The 21,199-nt window shown below is 40.4% G+C and overlaps 1 protein-coding gene across 1 annotated transcript in view; it reads left to right on the top strand.

The window, feature by feature from the left end:
* The window catches only part of PCDH11X (protocadherin 11 X-linked), a 1,025,787-nt gene that overhangs the window by 943,012 nt on the left and 61,576 nt on the right, over positions 1 to 21,199 (top strand). The gene's annotated exons all lie outside the window — the stretch shown is intronic.

The raw sequence follows: 21,199 nt of genomic DNA, 5'->3' as shown, positions 1-21,199 counted from the left end.
CAGGTGTAGGAATATCCCTCACATCCTTTGCAGTGAAGACCAATGCAAAGAATTTATTTATTTATTTAGAATTTATTTAATTATCTCCGCAATGGCCTTTCCTTGAGTTTCCTGTAGCACCTTGATCATCCAGTGGCTCCACTGATTGTTTGGCAGGCTTCCTACTTCTGAGGTACTTAAAAAATGGTGTTAGTTTTTAAGTCTTTTTATTTGCTCTTCAAATCCTTTTTTGGTCTGCCTAATTATACTTTTACACTTGACTTGCCAGAGTATGTGCTCCTTTTTATTTTCTTAAGTAGGATTAGACTTCCTGTTTTTAAAGGATGCCTTTTTGCTTCTAACCACCTCTTCTATTCTGTTAGGCCATCATGGCATTTTTTGGTCCTCTTACTATTCTTTTTAATTTGAGCCTGTATTATAGTGTTTTTTAAAAGTTTCCATGCAGCTTGCAGACATTTCACTCTTGTGACTGTCCTTTTAATGTCTGTTTAACTAGCTCTCTCATTTTTTGTAGTTCCCATTCTGAAGTTAAATGCTACTGGTGAGGGCTTCTTTGGTATTTTGTCCCATCCCCAAGGATGTTAAATTTAATTCCATTATGGTCACTGTTACTGAGCAGGTCACTTATATTCGCCTCTCAGACCAGATCCTCTGCTCCACTTAGGACAAAATCAAGAATTGCCTCTCCCCTTTTGGGTTCCAGGACTAACTGCTGCGAGAACCAGTCATTAATGGTGTCTAGAAACTTTATTTCTGCAACCCATCCTCAGGTGACATGTATCCAGTCAACATGGAGATAGTTGAAATCCCTCATTATTATTGCATTTTCTGAGCATTTCACAATCAACCATCCTGGTCAGGTAGTTGCTAGTGTATTCTTACTGCTATTCTCTTAGTCAAGCATGTAATTTCTCTTCATTTAACTGAAGCACAAAATAGAAATGTAGGTTAACAAGAGTAGTAACCAATATACCTTATCAGTTATTTTGTGCATACAGTAGTCAAACTATGGATAACATTGTAGGGACCTAATATAGAATCAGAATTTTCTGAAATATTTGCAAGGTAGGTGTCATAAATATAAAGGGAAGGGTAAACCCCTTTGAAATCCCTCCTGGCCAGGGGAAAGCTCCTCTCACCTGTAAAGGGTTAAGAAGCTAAAGGTAACCTCGCTGGCACCTGACCAAAATGACCAATGAGGAGACAAGATACTTTCAAAAGCTGGGAGGAGGGAGAGAAACAAAGGGTCTGTGGGTATGTCTATAGTCTGTCTTTGTCAGGGATAGACCAGGAATGGAGTCTTAGAACTTTTAGTAAGTAATCTAGCTAGGTACATGTTAGATTATGATTTTTTTAAATGGCTGAGAAAAGAACTGTGCTGAATAGAATAACTATTTCTGTCTGTGTATCTTTTTTGTAACTTAAGGTTTTGCCTAGCGGGGTTCTCTATGTTTTTGAATCTAATTACCCTGTTAGATATCTACCATCCTGATTTTACAGGGGGGATTTCTTTATTTCTATTTACTTCTATTTTTATTAAAAGTCTTCTTGTAAGAAACTGAATGCTTTTTCATTGTTCTCAGATCCAAGGGTTTGGGTCTGTGGTCACCTATGCAAATTGGTGAGGCTTTTTATCCAGCATTTCCCAGGAAAGGGGGGGTGCAAGTGTTGGGAGGATTGTTCATTGTTCTGAAGATCCAAGGGTCTGGGTCTGTAGTCACCTAGGCAAATTGGTGAGGCTTTTTACCAAACCTTGTCCAGGAAGTGGGGTGCAAGGTTTTGGGAAGTATTTTGGGGGGAAGGACGCGTCCAGCTCTTCCCCAGTAACCAGTATTAGTTTGGTGGTGGTAGCGGCCAGTCCAAGGACAACGGGTGGAATATTTTGTACCTTGGGGAAGTTTTGACCTAAGCTGGTAAAGATAAGCTTAGGAGGTTTTTCATGCAGGTCCCCACTTCTGTACCCTAGAGTTCAGAGTGGGGGAGGAACCTTGACAGTAGGAGTGAATCTTTATACTGCACTTCCAATCCATTCAAATATAGCTGATTGAGAATATTCTGTAAATTAGAAGATATCACACATAGGCATCAGTTAAATCAACTGGGGCCTTGTCTTTCCTCTGAATCTCCCATATTGCAACAGTCTGGTCAGTTGCCATTTGCAAATTTTTCATTAGCTCCAGAGTCGTATATGGGTTGTATAAAAACTCACTTCTCAAGAATGTGTTTTAGTGAGGGTTGGGCATCCAGGACAGTGAAATCAAGTATATACACAAGAGTGGTTTATAAAACCTATGTACTGTCTTCAGAACTCTTGTTATGAATCTTTGAGAAAATACCAGGAAATTTAGGTCAGAGCAGGAATCAGGTCAAATGGTGGGAGCAGGAAGTGAAGCCAGGAATCAGAGCCAAGGGTCAGAACTGGGTAGGGTGATCGGATAGCAAGTGTGAAAAATCGGAACGGGGTGGGGGGTGGGGGTAATAGAAGCTCTATATAAGACAAAGCCCCAAATATCGGGACTGCCCCTATAAAATCAGGACATCAGGTCACCTTGGAACTGGGTTACTTGGAGTTGGGGAAAGCAGGTGCAGTGCAGGGCAGAGTCTAGGCTGGAGCAGGGCTGGGTGCAGGGCTTGGCGTAAGATAAGCACAGGGAGGCAGAGAATCTGCAGACATGTGCATTGAGCAGCCACTGAGCCACTACAGCTGCTGGTCTTAAGACCCCACTCAGGTGGTTTTGCTGTGGCCCAGGTGCACGCATTGGCTGCTTGACAACTGGACAGGGTCAGCTGCAGGCCCTCTGCATGAAAGGTGCAAACATCACAACAGGTAATAAAAATGAGGTCCTGTTAGAAATTGAGGTGGCAATTTTGGTGCAGGATCAATTATTGATTAAAGAGTACTGAGCCCCGGAGACTAGACAGTAGTCATCTTAGAGTATGTTTACATTTAAAACACTACAGCAGCAGCACTGTAGCGTTTCAGCACAGATACTCACTACAACAACAAGATGGCTTTTCCTGTCACTGTAATTGATCCAGCCTCCCAAGAGGATTCTTCCGTCAGTTTAGAACTGTCCACACAAGGGGTTCAGTCGGCATAGCTATATCTCTGAAGAATGTGGATTTTTCATACTCCTGTGAGACATAGCTATGCCCATGTAATTTCCCAGTGTAGACCAGCCCTTAGAGTCCTCAAGGAACTTAGTTACATGGCCAAGTTAATAGTATGTGTTAAAATTAACAACAGCACCAGAAGAAAGAAGGGTACAAATGTTGTATCTCTCTTTTTTAAGAGCGCAAGGATTGATCCTGGGAAATTACAGGCCAGTGACTTTTACTTCAGTACCATGAAAACTAATTGAAATAATAATTGAAAGAATTATAAAACACATGGATAAAGATGATAGAATATATGTAAAAGCCAGCTCAGCTTCTATAAAGGAAAATCATGTTTCTCTGATTTGTTAGTTCCTTGAACATATTAATGAAATATTGGATAAACTAGAACCAGCTGACATTCGTTTGGTCCCCAAAAAGCTTTTGACAAAGTCCCAGACAAGAGGCTAATAAAGAAACTAAGTGGTCATGTAGTGCAAATTATGTATAGTCTTGGATTAGAAACTGGCTAACAGACAGAAAATAAAGAGCAGGAATAAATGGGCAATTTTCAACATGGTGAAAAAGTAAAAGTGGTTTGCTCCAAGGTTCGGTTTAATATATTTGTTAATGATATAAAAAGGAGCTAGCAAGCAGGTTGTGAAGTATGCAGATGACACATAGTTATGTAGCTTGCTCTGGACCAGAGGTTCTCAAGCTGTGGTCCATGGACCACCTGTGCTCTGTGAGCGCCATTCAGGTGGTCCATGGATAGTTCCCTTTAAGGTGTGCACCTGGGTGGCCGCACATGAGAGAATAAAGGGCCACTCACCTAATTAGTGGAGCCGCACAGGCGTGGCTCCACTAATTAGGTGCCTGGACGCTGGAGAAGACGCACATGTAACGTGAGGTGGTGGCTTTGGGAGGAAAAGGGAGTAGGTGGGAGGGGGCAGTGGGGTGAGAAGAGGGGGTGGGGGGAATTTGGGATGTGCAGGGCTGTGGTGGCCAGAGAAAGAGGCGACTTTTCCCAGCCCCAGCTCTGTGGCTGCTGCGGTGGGGGAGAGAGGGAGAGACCCCCCCCCACTCCTTCCCAGACCCACATTGTGGGCTGCCACGGCAGGGGAGAGAAGGCACATCCATCACATTAAAAGGTAAGACTTTGATATTAAAATATGAGTTGTGTGCTTTTATTTGTAGAACAAAAAAAGTTAAAAGTTTTTTTATATAGTGCTTTTATCCAAAACACTTTACATTAGTTAGCTAAAGGTAAAAACAACATTTGGAAAAATCATTAAGTGGTCCACTAAGACCCTCAGCAATTTTCAAGTGGTCTGTGAAAAAAAAAGTTTGAGAGCCACTGGTTTAGACTACAGAAGAATGAGGAAGTTCAGAGATCCTAACAAACCTAGGTGAATGTGCAGCAAAATGGTAATTTGTTGTTGATAAATAGTAAACTTAGTGTTGATAAATGCAAGGTAATGCACATTTGAAAGAATAATTTGACTACTTATGCACTTCCCTGGGTACTAAATGAACTGTAACCATTCAGGAAAATAACCAAATATAAGCTTATACAGCTCACTGAAAACCTCAGGTCAGTATGCAGCACTAGTCAAAAATGGAAGCAAAACATGAAGGTACATGAGTAATCAGAAAGAAAATAATACTAAACATATTATAATGCCTTTGTATAAATCAATGCTATGCTCCCACCTGGAATACTGTGTTCAGTAGGTCACCCTATCTCAAAATGGAAATAACAGAAATAATAGGCTATCTAGAGACATGCCTCAAAAATGATTAGCAGTATGGCAAGACATTCTTAGAGGAGAGATTGAAAAGACTGGGACTCTAGGTTTAGAAAAGAGATGAATGAACTAAGACTTTTGATCTCTGAAGAATAGGTTACTGTTTGCAAAGATGTCTCAAAATAGGTATTTGTTGAATACTCCTGGGGTCATTGGCATATGTTCTGTTGTTTTTTGAGTCACAGTCAGAGATAGGTTACCAGACCAGATGAACAAGTAGTCAGCTCCAGTATGGCAATTCCTGCGTTGTTGTGAGTGAAGATAAGGGAGGAGATTAAAAGTAAAACTGAAAAATTGTGAGTGCAAATTGTGATTATATAAAACTCTAATGGATTGACAGTGTGGTCTTCACATCACATTTGCAACACTCACACTCCCTGCAATCTCAGATTTGAATCCTCTAAGGATTAAATGAGCCTTCACTCTTCTCTGGTAGATAAGATGAGTTCTGTGTAATTTGCGGTTGGTTTGTCCTTCAGATGAGACTTGAAAACCAAAATTCTTTCTGCTGTGGGTAGACACTACAGCACATATGGCACTATTTGTAAGAGTTGGTTTCCGTCTTGAGTGGAATGCGCTGTCCTGGTTTTGCTTTTCACTACCATACCTTATTCCTGGGTGGCATCATTTCACTAGCACTGTACATTTGACATGAAAGACAGTTTACAAAAGTAAAATTTTGTTTTTCCTGCTATTTGACATTCATTGGAGGATAGCTATTTAGTTTGGTACTTGGGGAAATGTAGCAAATGTCATTAACAACAATGCATATTCATCACAGTAACAGGTGTGCATAACACCTTGTCATTGTGTCTCAAACATGATTTGTATGGACCACTTCTGTGGTGGAGAGGGTTCTTCAGTACCCAGGCCATTCAATCATTGGCTTTCGTGGGGAGTCTCAAATGTGGCAGTAGTGGCTTTAGAAAAGGAAAAATCTTTCATCCTCATTAGATTTTTTTCCCCAAAGTTCCTGTTATTCATGAAAGTAACTTTAAGGGACAGTATGTGAAAATAACATGAGCAGTGTTTCATTCTTTGAGGGACAAATAACTGTTTTGATCATATCCGTGATTTAACCAAAACTGAGGCATATTTCCATAGTTCAAGAACATGTGCTTTAAGTATTCTATAAAATGGATGCTGTTGCCACAGAATTTTGGTACCTTTGACCTGAGCACATAACTCTGCTCTGTGGCTAGAGCAGTGGCCACAAATCTTTACAAGCCCTTAGAATGCTTATCAGCTGTGAAACAGATTTCACGTACCATCTGCTGTGTGAAGGACACATTAAAGTAGTCCTCCATTTCTCTAAAGCATCAATACATTCATGCAAATCCCTATTCTCTTACCTGTACTTTTGAAAGTGATGGAGTGATACCATCTGCACAGTTCATTGAGTTGTATCTGAACTGTGCAATCTTCCTCACAGGAAGAATAGATAGATACATCTCCCTGAAATGTAGCCTACCCAGATGCATACAACGTTTTCCGTTGCAGTAAACTAGCCAACTGGCTAACATAGACCGTTATTTTGCCTGTTACAGTCATCCATATTAATTTTCTTTTAAAAAAAATCCATTAGTGTTCTCAATAATATTTTACAAATACTGTTTAAATGTCCTGAAGGAGCTAAGCTTATAACATTCAGTGTGGAGATGAGATCAGTTCCTCAGAAGAACTCCTTTGTTAACCGGCGTCATTGAAGTTACTCTATTGGAAGTGTGTTTGAACAATGACACAAAATATAAAGAAAAATGTTTAAAGAGGCTAATTACGGATCAGAGGTTTAGTTCACATTACCCAACCAAACTAATAAGCCTGCTTAAACCAGATCTAGAGATTTTCAGCACAAACTGATTTATGCACAGAAATGACATTTTGGAGGAAAAAATAGCAGCTTGGTTCTTATGCTGGGGTATTTATGTGCATTATTTCTGTTATTTAACATTTACAGATAGTTCCAGAGGTGTGCATGGCGTTTTACAGTGGAATAAAGACATGGTCGCTGATGCAAGTAGTTTACTTAAAATTATGCGTACACAGCGGGAACAATGATGGTAATCTGTGTAATTAATTTAAATTTAGTACAGTATTGAAGGAATAAAATTATTGTGATTTGTAAAAGAGTGTCAGACAGCAAAAATCCAAAAAACCCTCACCCTTTACCTATAAATATCACTAGAACAATTGAGCTATATATTGAAAACATCAGATAAGTAGAAAAAGTCTTGATTTGCTGTTATTCTGAGACATAACACTACATGACACCTGGATAAGAACCTGGTTGGATCTAGTGAATGTAAGCAGTAGCTCAGATATAAAAATTTTTATATAGTTGTACGTGTCCACATGGCATCAGTATTTGGGCTGGGACTTGTTTCTCATAGAAGAGCTGTGTGGTTTAAAGTAAAATATTGCCACAAATTAGAAATGCCCTTGATTTTTATTTGCCCCAGTCGCTCCTGCTGTTAGATGAGAAATATTAACACTTCCAACATAAGAAAAATCCAACTCAAAGATTTTATTTTGTGTGTCTTGTTATTAATACGTACATTACAAACTTGCCTTTTATTCTGGCTGCTGGTTTGCGTGAATTTGAATGTCTTACATTGAAACGATCTTTCAAAATCAAGGAAATATATTCCTGGTTAAAAAACTCCAGAAAGCCAAAGTCAAATAGGTCTAAACAAAATGATAACTACATCTGCAGCAAGAAAGTCTGAGCATGCCTCTGACTGAAACAGTGAAGTTTAATTGTTTAAAGTTTTCTTTTCTATTTCCCCGTTGCAGCTCAGAGCTGTTCATATCAAATAATAAAAGCAAACAAGTAGGTAAGAGGATGAAGCAAACAAGACACATTTTTTAAAAAGTTTTTGCTGTGGGGCTTTCATGTCCTCAACACTGATGCCCTAGGCATAATTCTATTCATTTGTTGGGAGTGATTCCCTAAACTGCAATAGAAACCATATCTTACCACCTAAGAGTCAGTGCTAGTCATTCTGGGAACCACAGAAGGAGGCCTTGTAGGAAACATTCCTTTCATTTGTTTGCCCTGGCTCCGTTTCTCCTTATCCTACTATTCTAAGACTGCTTTATTATTCATTCTTGCCATTATTTGGACCATAAATTTGCCTTAAAGGGACTTAGTTACTTCACAAATATCAGATTTTAAACTGTCCTGCATTAAAAAATTGTAATATGCAAAGTGGAAGAAACGACATTTACTATCTCATTTGTACAGTTAATTATGCTTGATCTATTCCAAATTTTAAAGCAAAATATTCTCTAGCCAAACCAGTGTTTTGCTAAGAGCAGTTGGATCAAATGTATCTGTTACAAATACAATGGTAACATTAATAAGAAGTTAAAACCAACACAGTCATGATTTTTTATTGTTAAAGTTCATTCAGGATTTGATCCAAAGTACATTGACATCAACTGACTTCTTGATCAAGGGATCAGACCCTTGTTTTGTAAATGAAATCTGTATGGTGGGGAAGAGGATTCAAGCAAGACAATGTATGTATATTATACAAGTTTAGTAGGAAAATTCAGCATAGTCATTGTTAAGTCTTTATGGCTAGAGATACTATCTTATGCCTCAGGCATGCTTTCTCCATATAGTACCCAGAATACTGGCCGGGTGTTTGATTTTTGTGATTTGAAAACAGGAGCAAAATTAGAGAAATAATAGATTAATCTCTTCTTGGCTGTGTAAACATAATTCTACATATTGAATTGAGGGGTTGCTAATCCCTCACATGTTTCTTCCAATTAAATTGCAGAGCTTTAAATACTTTCAATCACAGGAGGCTGAAGAAGCATGTGTGTGTGTGCATGAAAGGGAAGGAGGGTGATAATCCTAAATTAAAGTAATTGTATTTGGAGAGAAAGTAGGCAGCAAACAGAAGTCCTGAAGTGGGGGACTTTAGAAAATAAAAGAATTCTGCAAAATGTTCTGACCCCCTAGGGAGCTGAAGAAATAAAATTGGGATTTTCAGGTTGATTAGAGTTTGGTTTATGAGCTGCTTTTTGTTAAGAGGAGTGGAACAGGAGGAGGAGAAAAGGATTTAACTTGTAAGGGGAAAAAAATCTTGTAGAAATTGCCTTCAAGTTCTTGGAGGTTTAAAAAAAAAAGCTGACAGAACTCTTTTGAGACCACCCCTTCCAACCTCTTTCCTACGCTTCAAAACAAACCCAAGGCCATGATTAGTACTAAGTTTATTGCAGCCAGACAATCTAAAGGCAGAGTGGATGATTAATTTAATATTTTTTATTCTCAAATCTATATCCTAATGTTGGGGCAAATCTCAGGTATGCATTAGTATATGTCCTTTATGCTCTTTACAGACACATTGAGAGATATGGAAAGAAATCCCCTTTTCCATGTGCATGTAGGGGGCCCTCTGCACAGATTCTGTTACCGCAGGGAAGGCAAGATTTGGGAAAATTCTGTGTGGCCTGGAATCCATAAGAACATAAAGTGGCCATAGTGCGTCAAACCAATGGTCCATCTAGCTCAGTGTCCTGTCTTCCAACAGTGGCCAGTGCCAGATGCTTTAGAGGAAATTAACAGAACAGGCAATCAAGTGATCCATCCAGTCATCCACTCCCAGCTTCTGGCAAACAGAGGCTAAGGACACTCAGAGCATGCTGTTGCATCCCTAGCAATTCTGTTGATAAGTTCCTGGAAGGTAGGTCTATCCAGCACTCTAAGGAAAAAGGGATAAACAGAAGTAAGGCCAGATGTTCCACCACTCTGAATCGTCTGATCTTTCCTTTCCCCTCTACCATGGAGGAAAATGGTGAGGGCCTTGGGGTATTTAGGCTAGAGCAGGTATGATGGTGAGGCTCTGTTTCTGCTCTCTCACTTATATGGAAGGATTTCTTTCTCCATGTGTGTCCTATGGACTTCTCCTGTTCTCGGCCCACTTACTAGGGTTGAATGACCATGCAAGTTTTTGGTCCTTGGTTAGAAACAGGGTGTCAAGGTTCCTTCCCCACTCTGAACGCTAGGGTACAGATGTGGGGACCTGCATGAAAGACCCCCCCCACAAGCTTACTTTTACCAGCTGAGCTTAAAACTTCCCCAAGGTACAAACTATTTTACCCTTTGCCCTTGCACTTCCGCGGCCACCACCAAACGTCTAACACCGGTATTATTATTATTAGGAAAGAGTTCGTTTGGAAACGTCTTTCCCCCGCAAATCTTACCCCCTTTTTTCTGGGGAAGGTTTGATAAAAATCCTCACCAATTTGCATAGGTGACCACAGACCCAAACCCTTGGATCTTAAGAACTATGAAAAAAGCATTCAGTTTCTTAAAAGAAGAATTTTAATAGAAGAAAAAGTAAAAAAGAATCACTTCTGTAAAATCAGGATGATAAATACCTTACAGGGTAATTAGATTCAAAACATAGAGAATCCCTCTAGGCAAAACCTTAAGTTACAAAAAGACAGAAAAACAGGAATATCCATTCCATTCAGCACAGCTTATTATCTCAGCCATTTAAACAAAGAGAATTTAACATATCTCTAGCTAGATTACTTACTAAGTTCTAAGACTCCATTCCTGTTCTGTCCTTTGCAAAAGCATCACACAGACAGACCCAGACTCTTTGTTTCTCCCCCCGCTCTAGCTTTGAAAGTATCTTGCCTCCTCATTGCTCATTGTGGTCAGGTGCCAGCGAGGTTATCCTAGCTTCTTAACCCTTTACAGGCGAAAGGGTTTTTTCCTCTGGCCAGGACGGATTTTAAAGGTGTTTACCCTTCCCTTTATATTTATGACACAGGGGAAATCTTAAACTTGAGAACTCTCTCCCTTTCTGTCCGACTTACTGTTCGTGATTCAAGGAATTGGCAACAGAAAGCAGGAGCTGGAAAGTCTATAATTCCAGTTCTCCAAGCACATGCTTTAACAGGGCCTTAGTGAGGTCTGAACATAGATCCTAGAATTGAAAATAAAATGTAAAAAAAACCTCAGTGATTCTTTGGGCGAAGGCACTAACAGGTGAAGAGAAATATTCTCATGCTTTGTATTTAATGATTAGTGTATTCATATTTGTTAGGTAATTGAAAGGGACTATTGTGGAACATGGTTTTGAACTGAACCATTAAAGGAGCTTTGCAGTTTGCATGTATTGAGTCAGACATTGAAAATTCAGGGAGCAGACTGTTGAATCCCTCGTGATGATACCTGCATGTAAAGCTGTTCACACAGGCACTCCTCTTTCTCCCCCACTAATTTTGAACCAAGGCAACAAATCTTAGAAGCATCAACCCTTACTGAAAATGCCTTTCTTTCATTTTGTGTAAAAATCTAGTTTTTGAAGAGACTACAGTAGGGCACCAGAAGCTTTAGGTGCCCAAATCCAGTTTAAGATGGATTAGAACACTATGCAGGTTCATAAAAAACTTGCATAATTTTTTATTTTCAAAATTAATTCTAAATGAACTCCAACTGTTTATATTAATATAGAGACAAGGCAGGTGAGGTAATAACGTTTATTGGACCAACATGTGTTGGTGGAAGATACCAACTTTTGAGCTTCATAGAGCGCTTTTTTTGGTCTGGAAAAATGCCTGTGAACAATTTTCACAAAAGGATCACTCCATATCTGACCAATCAGACCTCATCCTCAAAGGAAACCTTCAGAAGATGAGCTTGAGAACTTAAATCCATAACTCTGCTAGACAATAAAAATCATGGTCTCAATGTAGACGCTAGTTTTGTGGGTCTGTAATGGGGTCAGCACTCACCTCTTGCAAGCGCCCCCTTTCTCTGGCTGATAGTGCTTCATACAGTTCTTTTTCATGGGGCAGCACGCACCTCTCATGGATGTCCCCCTTTTCTTGGTTGGGTGTGAGCCAGCTTTTAATTTTAGTTCTTATATTGGGGTGGCACGCTCCTCTCGCGAGTACCACCCCAGCTGATGGTTCTCTCGGCGGGTCTTCAGCAACTCAGCCCTCTGACTGAGCCCCATTCCAGGGGCTGTCCCCCCATTCCAGGATATACAATCCTATGTTCTTATCATGGCCCTGGTATGGGGCTGTAGCTCTTAGGTTTCTTCCCAGAGGCACGGCCTTCTTCAACCACCCAGCCGGGGCCCATCTCGGTACCCTCAGCTGGTGCCTTTCATCAGCCTTCCCTGGGCTCAGTCTGCAACCAGAACAGCAGGGCCCATCTCGATATCCTCGTCTGGTCTGGCTCTGTGCTCAGCCTGCCCACACTGACCTTTTGATGGTCCTGCTGCTCATCCAGCCAGCCAGGCTCTTTGGCAGCCTTCCCTGGGCTCAGCTCTGCCTGATGAGCTCTCTGCAGTGATCTTTCCACAGTCCTGCTGCTCGTCCAGCCAGCCAGGCACTTGGTCCTCCCTCATTGAGCTCCAGACAGCAACTGAACTTCTCTGCTGTTTGTCTTCTATAGGGCTCTTCTGGCCCCGGATTGGCTGCTCCATCAGCCCCTCTGATTGGCTGCTTCTCCACAGTCACTCTAGGCTGCCTGGAAGACTTCTCGCTGCTCTATGCTGGGACAGGGTGATGCAGGACTGTGAGGCCTCCAGCAGGGCCTAGTCCGCCCTGCCACAGGCTCTTTACAACTATTTGCAATCTACGAAACCTCTTTTGTTTATGACTGCAGAGGTATTACTTGCCCACTTCCTTTTAAGTTGTTTCTTGCAATGTGTATTAACCCTTTATGCTTAACAATCTGTCCTAGCTTGTATTTGGATGTGACACCTCTTCCTCTGGTTACCTCTTCCAGACCTGAAGAAGAGCTCTGCAAAGCTCAAAAATTTTTCTCTTCCACCAACAAGAGTTGATCCAATAAAAGGTATTACCTGACCCGCCTTGTCTTTCTCATATCCTGAAACCAACATGGCTAAAACAATACTGCAAACAATGGAATATATAAATGTTGTGATTTACAGGTTAATTGCTAGCATGATCTGTACCAAGAGTATTTGATTAAATTATCTAATTTATAGTCATGTAGCTTGAATGCCTAGTACTAAATTGGAGGCACAAATCTCCCCCTTCCCCCGCCCCCCTCCACAACAACAATGAAATAAGATTTTCTTTGTTTTTGTTTCTCAGTATGGCTACTCACTCATTATAATAAACTCATCTCTTAGTCTGTTTTCCTAATGAACTGCTCTTACCTCATAGAAAACTGGAAAAAAATTTAGAAACAAAGCACAAGACTTACTATTGTGATTACTTCTTATTTCAAAAAGAATTACATAGACTGTATTGATTTAAATAAGATCTTAGTTTCTGAACATTTCCTGACCTCCTGCAGCTTAGCATTTGTAGTAATAAACTCTCTCTCTGTAACAACATAAACATTTCTCAACGGCAACAACTGTAGTGGCACAAATGGAGGCTAATAGACCAAATTCAGCCCTCTGATATGTGAGCACAATTCCCATTGAAGTCAATGGGAGATGCTCTCGTGTACTGAGAGCTGAAGGTGACTTTACGGTCAGACTTCAAGTGAGGAATAATCAGTGGGATCAATTTTTCCACCCCCAAAGTTTCCATAAAGCATGTGCAGATCTTGAAGAACCAGTTTTTCAAAAGATTTTCTTAAAGGTGCCAGGCAATATTTCAAGTTGCATCCATTGCTTATGTAAATTATTTTTGACATTCACAATATGTTAAGGATGTTTTTGTAACAGTTTGTGAGGTACACCCAAAAATATATTATATTGCAACAGCAGAGATTTTTTTTTTCCATTTTACCCTTTGTCACTAAAGCAGGTGGAAATCTGCTTAGAAGGTTTGCTCTGATTGTTTTAGTGGAAAGAAGAATCATATGTAAATAATTTTATGAATGTGGCCCCAATTCAGCAAGGTATTTAGGCCTTTGCATAACTTTAAGCCCGAGAGTAGTCCCATTGACCTTGTGTGCTTAAATTATTCCTGGGCCTTGCTGAAAAACTATGCATGCTGAATTAGGACTTCTCTGCTATTAAAGTAATCAGGAAATGACAAATTACACCAAATGAGAACACTAATAAGGAGGAAGAAATCTAAATTTTACCATATGCTCTGGGATTTTAGAGTTATCTTTAGGGCAAGGAGCCCCTCCAAAAGTGATGCCAATTTCAATCTTTAAAGAGATAAATCAGTCTGAAATCATGTATTCATCTGACAAAATTGCACATGGCACATTCCACATGATTTAGTTAAGTTACTGAAGTAATCAAGTTTAATCCAATACAAGTTAGAGCTCCAGGAGGTGTAATTTCACAGTGTTATCTGCATGGTAATTCTCATTATCCTGCTGCTGAAGTCATCTTCCCCTTCCAACCATCTCACACTCCTCACTGAGCCTATTTATTTTACTGGATTATAGTCAAGCTACAGGTCCTCAGCTTCATGACCCTACATAACCTCAACCTCACCTGCATCTCTGATGTCATTTTCTCCTCCATAGGCAGACTGGCTTGGACATAAGATGACATACTATAATGCAAACAGAGACTGCAAAGAAGAGCGCATCTGCTTCCTCTATAGCACACGTATCCACCCAACCTCCCCATCAGCAACTGCCTGTAGCAAAAATCCACAACAGCCAGATGCAGGACACTAGACGCTATTTCTCTGAGTTACTACAGAGAAATATTTCCCGGGTCTTGTCCACATGCTCGGGTTTAACTCATTGCTGTATTTGTGGTCGGGAAGGAATTTTCCCCCAGCTCAAATTAGCAGAGACTCTGGGTTTTTTTTGCCTTCCTCTATAGCATGAGGCACAGGTTACCTGCAGGCTTAAACTAGTGTAAATAGCGAATTCTCTGTAACTTGAAGTTTTTAAACCATGATTTGAGGACTTCAGTAACTCAGCCAGAGGTTATGGGTGGGTGGGTGAGGTTCTGTGACCTGTATTGTCCAGGACATCAGACTAAACGATCACGATGGTCCCTTCTGACCTTAAAGTCTATGAGGATTTCACCATCAACTCATTAAAGAAGCATGCAACTCACCGCGTCTCAGAGGGGCAGAGGCTTATTTTATATAATCATCACAATGATTTTTGTGCCCAAATTATTTCTCTAAATGTCTGCCACATGTTGCAACATGGTTTCTCTTCTGTGCTTAATTTCTTCTCCGCCAAAGGTTGGGCTGATGTGTTTTGGAACACAAGCTCCAAAGTAGGGAAATTAAATTGTAATATACATGTAATTTACAGTGACTAGGATCTGAACCTGAATTTTCTCATACTTCAGGATGGCTTTGGGTCTGGGATTTGAGCTCATTGTTATGGTACTTTTTGTGACTGTAAAGCTGCTGCTACCACCAGGGTAGTGCTGTGCATATGTTTTCAGCTAGCTGTGATGCTAATGCTCAGGGCAGGAGTCACGTTCACAGCCTCCATACCTGTACACACGTTCCCTAACTGTCTCAACACTCAGGGAGGGGCAACCCTTTATGAATTTTTAAGAGTCTCCTTCCCCGCAAAGAAAAAAAAGGAGCCCAAGTTGGATAAGCCTGTACTATTACTTCCCAAACCTCCAGCATCATAGTGCTCGTGAGTCACCCAACTCTTCTTCAAGATCTCACCCTGGAAACATGCATGCATATAGGGACCTGGAACATGGTGATTAGCTACTTTGATTCTAGTGCAGCATACTGGAATCACAGATGGCTCACAGAGTTTAGGGTTTAGCAGCATTGTGACTGTCACAGTAGTGCCATGATTTTGTCATTTCCTCATTGTGATTAACTATACTTTACAATAAGCCAGCTCCCCTTTTTAAAGTGAAACAGAACTGGAGGACTGTACATAAACAGTCTCTTTTATACCATTTCCAGATCATCCGTACAGGCTTTATATTCCAGTCCCTTTGATCCAAGTAGGATAAATGTTAAAGCATTTTGAGTCTCCCTTTTGCTCTGTAACCTCCAAGTCCATGTTCCACTTTTAGAACCCTGAACACAGGTAATTCCAGCTTGCTAAAGGGTGAACTCATTTTTATTTCCCGTGATGGGAGTTCATTCATGTGTTCTCCTGTAATGTTATGTCTTCAAAGAGATTGCACTGAGTGTCTTGAAGTTCAAACACATGAATTTACTCTTTTTGCTGCAGTATTAATTAGTGCAAACATGGATCTGTTCCAAGTGTCCAAACATTGCCGTGGAGAAAGTGGAAATTCACTACTGGCTTGCGAAACCAAGCTGTAGTCTGATATGTTAGGCTGAAGGAAGTATAGATTGGATATTAGAGCAGAGGACTGGATTGGGAATTTTGGACAATTCCACTTCTTCACCATTTTTACCTTGGGAACATCACTAAACCTGTCTATGTCTTATTTATAAAATGGCTGTCACACTACTTGCATTCTTCCAAGGGGTGTATGGCTTAATTTGTACATGTGAGTAATATGCTTTGACATAACAAAAGATACTTTAGTATATAATACAGTATTGTCCCCCTGTATGAGAACAGCTCATATTTGTGGTAATGTTTTATAAAAGTAAATAAAATATTGCTTTACTTTAAGGTTCCCAAAAGTGTGAAGCAGGGAAAAATATTGAAGAGATGGATTTGGTCTAAGAAAATAAAAGGTAGTTGAAGGGAGAGGTTTCCAAGATGATAAACATGGATGAGTTTGCTGTTCTTTTTCATGTAGGAAATTGAGACACCCATTTTTGTGCTCTTGGGTGGTTAGTTCATGCTAGATGCATTTGAGTTAGGGTTTCCAACACTGATTCCGATTTAGTCCATGGTTGTGAATATTACTCTAACAGCAGAACACAGCTGTGCTTTCCTGCAGTGAAATGATAATCACAGTCTACTGCAGCTATCATTTAATGCTGCAGCCACCCCTCTGGCATGCCAGGTTAATTCTATTTCACTGTTATTTATTGATGTTCATACATTTTGATGAAGGACAATAGCCATGGCAGGATGATAATAAACAGTAATTGACTCGTTGATCAATCTCCTGGCATAGTCAAACGACAATAAGATGGGCGTTGGAGCAATAGAATTGAATTGATAAAGACAAATTTTAGAGTTCACGGGGCTGATGAGCCAAACTATATTAATAATATTTTATTTTCAGCACTCTTTTTCTCTGTTTTATTTGTGTCTCTTTTTTGGTGAATAAAGAATAAAAACAGCTTTGAAAATTTAATCTCAATTTGTATTTGCTATGTCCTTGTCTGGTAACTTTTTAAAGGCTTCCTTAATTGTGCGTGCCTTATAAGTGAGTTAAACTGTTTGCTGTTAAAAATCCTTATTTGAGCATGCAAACAAGCATCTATTTGTATAAACACCTTAGCTGAATTGAACATACAAACAGATTAAGGGCACAGTTTTCCAGTTTGTGTGTCAAGTGTGAGTTTTTTGCATGCACAATGGGGCATGCACAAATGGGTTTTTTGAAGACATTTCTCCTCTGTGATAATTAAACATACACACGATATGTGATTACAGAGATTTCAGATGCAATTATGGGAGGCCTTTGAAAGTGTTTCCATGTGTCTCCAAATGCTCCCTTTTATAGTCTTATCATGCTTCACCATGATAATAGCTTACATACATTCCTTCTATTTGTTAGTTTCTTCCTTTCTCTGTAAGCATTCTGTAAGACAGTAACTTACACAGCAGAGAATAGTTATCTGTGCAGGGAAAGAGAATGCTATTCAGGGTCATTCTGTTTGAGCTGAGATGGTGAAGAACTGGCCCCTAATCAAGCAGCGACTGCTCACTTTTCTCTTGTAAGCTTTGTAAGCAAAAGTCAGAGTTCAGCACAGTATTGTAAAGTTCTTCCTATAAGGATTTAGAAGGATAATGGGGCTAAAGGGTTCTTCTCCAGGGCTCCCACTGTTCAGAAAATAGTCGTATCTTCTGGAAGACAGATAAAGCTATTAACTCTGTTTACATTAACTGAAATGTCATCGTGCAGTTGCAAATTGAACACTCTTGCATGACTTTTTCCTAAAAAACAAACAAACAAAACACCAAAAAACTGTAGCGCTGAACATTAGGAATTCACAGATCAAATGGTACTGTAATCCATAATAGAAAACAGGCTTGATACAAGATCTGGCCTTATTTGATTAGTTCAATTACACCTCTGCAATCATTTGCCCCAGTGGCAGACCATGCCAACAGTAAGAAGACTAAGGAAATGCAGCTATTCTCCTGAGAATTTTTAATTATTTTGGAGTAGCTAAAACAGTCCAAGCAAGGCAAGAAATCTTTTTAATATAATCCATTTGTAATTCACTTTCTCCGTACTGACTTAAACCAGAAATATACATTTAGAGGAGAAACAGATTTTCACTCACCACAAGGGCTGTTAAAAAAGGGTAACCTATAACTGTGAGTATATCAAATCAAATCAGCGACACTGCTATGGGTACCTGCATGGCCCCACAGTATGCCAACATTTTTATGGCTGACTTAGAACAACGCTTCCTCAGATGTCGTCCCCTAATGCATCTACTCTACTTGCGCTACATTGATGATATCTTAATCATCTGGACCCATGGAAAAGAAGCCCTTGAGGAATTCCACCATGATTTCAACAATTTCCATCCCATCATCAGCCTCAGCCTGGACATGTCCACACAAGAGATCCACTTCCTGGACACTACGGTGCTAATAAGTGATGGTCACATAAACACCACCCTATACCGGAAACCTACTGACCGCTATACCTACCTACATGCCTCCAGCTTTCATCCAGACCACACCACACGATCCATTGACTACATCCAAGCTCTACGATACAACCACATTTGCTCCAACCCCTCAGACAGAGACAAACGCCTACAAGATCTCTGTCAAGCATTCTTACAACTACAATACCCACCTGCTGATGTGAAGAAACAGATTGACAGAGCCAGAAGAGTGCCCAGAAGTTACCTACCACAGGACAGGCCCAACAAAGAAAATAACAGAACGCCACTAGCCATCATCTTCAGCCCCCAACTAAAACCTCTCCAACGCATCATCAAAGATCTACAACCTATCCTGAAGGACGACCCATCACCCTCACAGATCTTGGGAGACAGGCCAGTCCTTGCTTACAGACAGCCCCCCAACCTGAAGCAAATATTCACCAGCAACCACACACCACACAACAGAACCACTAACCCAGGAACCTATCCTTGCAACAAAGCCCGTTGCCAAATGTGTCCACATATCTGTTTAGGGGACACCATCATAGGACCTAATCACATCAGCCACACTATCAGAGGCTCGATCACTTGCACATCTACCAATGTGATATATGCCATCATGTGCCAGCAATGCCCCTCTGCCATGTACATTGGCCAAACTGGACAGTCTCTATGTAAAAGTATAAATGGACACAAGTCAGACGTCAAGAATTATAACATTCAAAAACCAGTCGGAGAATACTTCAATCTCTTTGGTCACTCGATTAGAGACCTAAAAGTGGCAATTCTTCAACAAAAAAACTTCAAAAACAGACTCCAACGAGAGACTGCTGAATTGGAATTAATTTGCAAACTGGATACAATTAACTTAGGCTTGAATAGAGACTGGGAGTGGATGGGTCATTACACAAAGTAAAACTATTTCCCCATGTTTATCCCCCCCCCCCACTGTTCCTCAGATGTTCTTGTCAACTGCTGGAAATGGCCCACCTTGATTATCACTACAAAAGGTCCCCCCCTCCCCCGCTCTCCTGCTGGTAATGGCTCACCTTACCTGATCACTCTGGTTACAGTGTGTATGGTAACACCCATTGTTTCATGTTCTCTGTGTATATAAATCTCCCCACTGTATTTTCCACTGAATGCATCCGATGAAATGAGCTGTAGCTCACGAAAGCTTATGCTCAAATAAATTTGTTCGTCTCTAAGGTGCCACAAGTACTCCTTTTCTTTTTGAGGATACAGACTAACACGGCTGCTACTCTGAAACCTGTGAGTATAAGATTTTTCTGCAGAATTTGGGATCTATCCAAAAACCCTTAGCAGTCTTTGTTTGGAAATTATTAATTCTTGTTTAAAAACTTGAAGTAGACACAGAATGAACCAAAATCACATGGTTCAGTGTAAAGCTGCAACCTTAAGGTCCAATGTCAATATCTGTTTTATAGTAGTTGTCCATTATAAACTAGTTGCTCATTATAATGTCAGCAGTGCTGTAAAGTGTTGAACCAATGGAAACCTGTCAGGGAGGCAACTCTCTTTGCTGGGCAGACCAGGAGTATGTTTGACCCACAGACTTCAAATCATAATTGAATCATGATCTCATAGATTCATAGATATTTAGGTCAGAAGGGACCATTATGATCATCTAGTCTGACCTCCTGCACAACGCAGGCCATAGAATTTCACTCACCACTCTTACAAAAAAAACCCTCACACCTATATCTGTGCTATTGAAGTCCTCAAATCGTAGTTTAAAGACTTCAAGGAGCAGAGAATCCTCCAGCAAGTGACCCGTGCCCCATGCTACAGAGGAAGGCAAAAAACCTCCAGGGCCTCTTCCAATCTGCCCTGGAGGGAAATTCCTTCCCGACCCCAAATATGGCGATCAGCTAAACCCTGAGCATATGGGCAAGATTCATCAGCCAGATACTACAGAAAATTCTTTCCTGGGTAACTCGGATCTCACCCCATCTAATATCCCATCACAGGCCATTGGGCCTATTTACCATGAATATTTAATTACCAAAACCATGTTATCCCATCATACCATCTCCTCCATAAACTTATTGAGTTTAATCTTAAAGCCAGATAGAGCTTTTGCCCTCACTGCTTCCCTTGGAAGGCTATTCCAAAACTTCACTCCTCTGATGGTTAGAAACCTTCGTCTAATTTCTAGTCTAAATTTCCTAGTGGCCAGTTTATATCCATTTGTTCTTGTGTCCATATTGGTACTGAGCTTAAATAATTCCTCTCCCTCTCTGGTATTTATCCCTCTGATATATTTATAGAGAGCAATCATATCTCTCCTCAGCCTTCTTTTATTTAGGCTAAACAAGCCAAGCTCCTTGAGTCTCCTTTCATAAGACAAGTTTTCCATTCCTCGGATCATCCTAGTAGCCCTTCTCTGTACCTGTTCCAGTTTGAATTCATCCTTCTTAAACATGGGAGACCAGAACTGCACACAGTATTCCAGGTGAGGTCTCACCAGTGCCTTGTATAACAGCACTAAAACCTCCTTGTCCTTACTGGAAATACCTCTCCTGATGCATCCCAAGACCGCATTAGCTTTTTTCACAGCCATATCACATTGGCGGCTCATAGTCATCCTATGATCAACCAATACTCCAAGGTCCTTTTCCTCCCCCGTTATTTCT

Source organism: Lepidochelys olivacea (genome assembly GCF_965140295.1).
Source record: "Lepidochelys olivacea isolate rLepOli2 genome assembly, chromosome: 9".
NCBI lineage: Eukaryota > Metazoa > Chordata > Testudines > Cheloniidae > Lepidochelys > Lepidochelys olivacea.
This window is presented reverse-complemented; position numbering and strand designations above follow the sequence as displayed.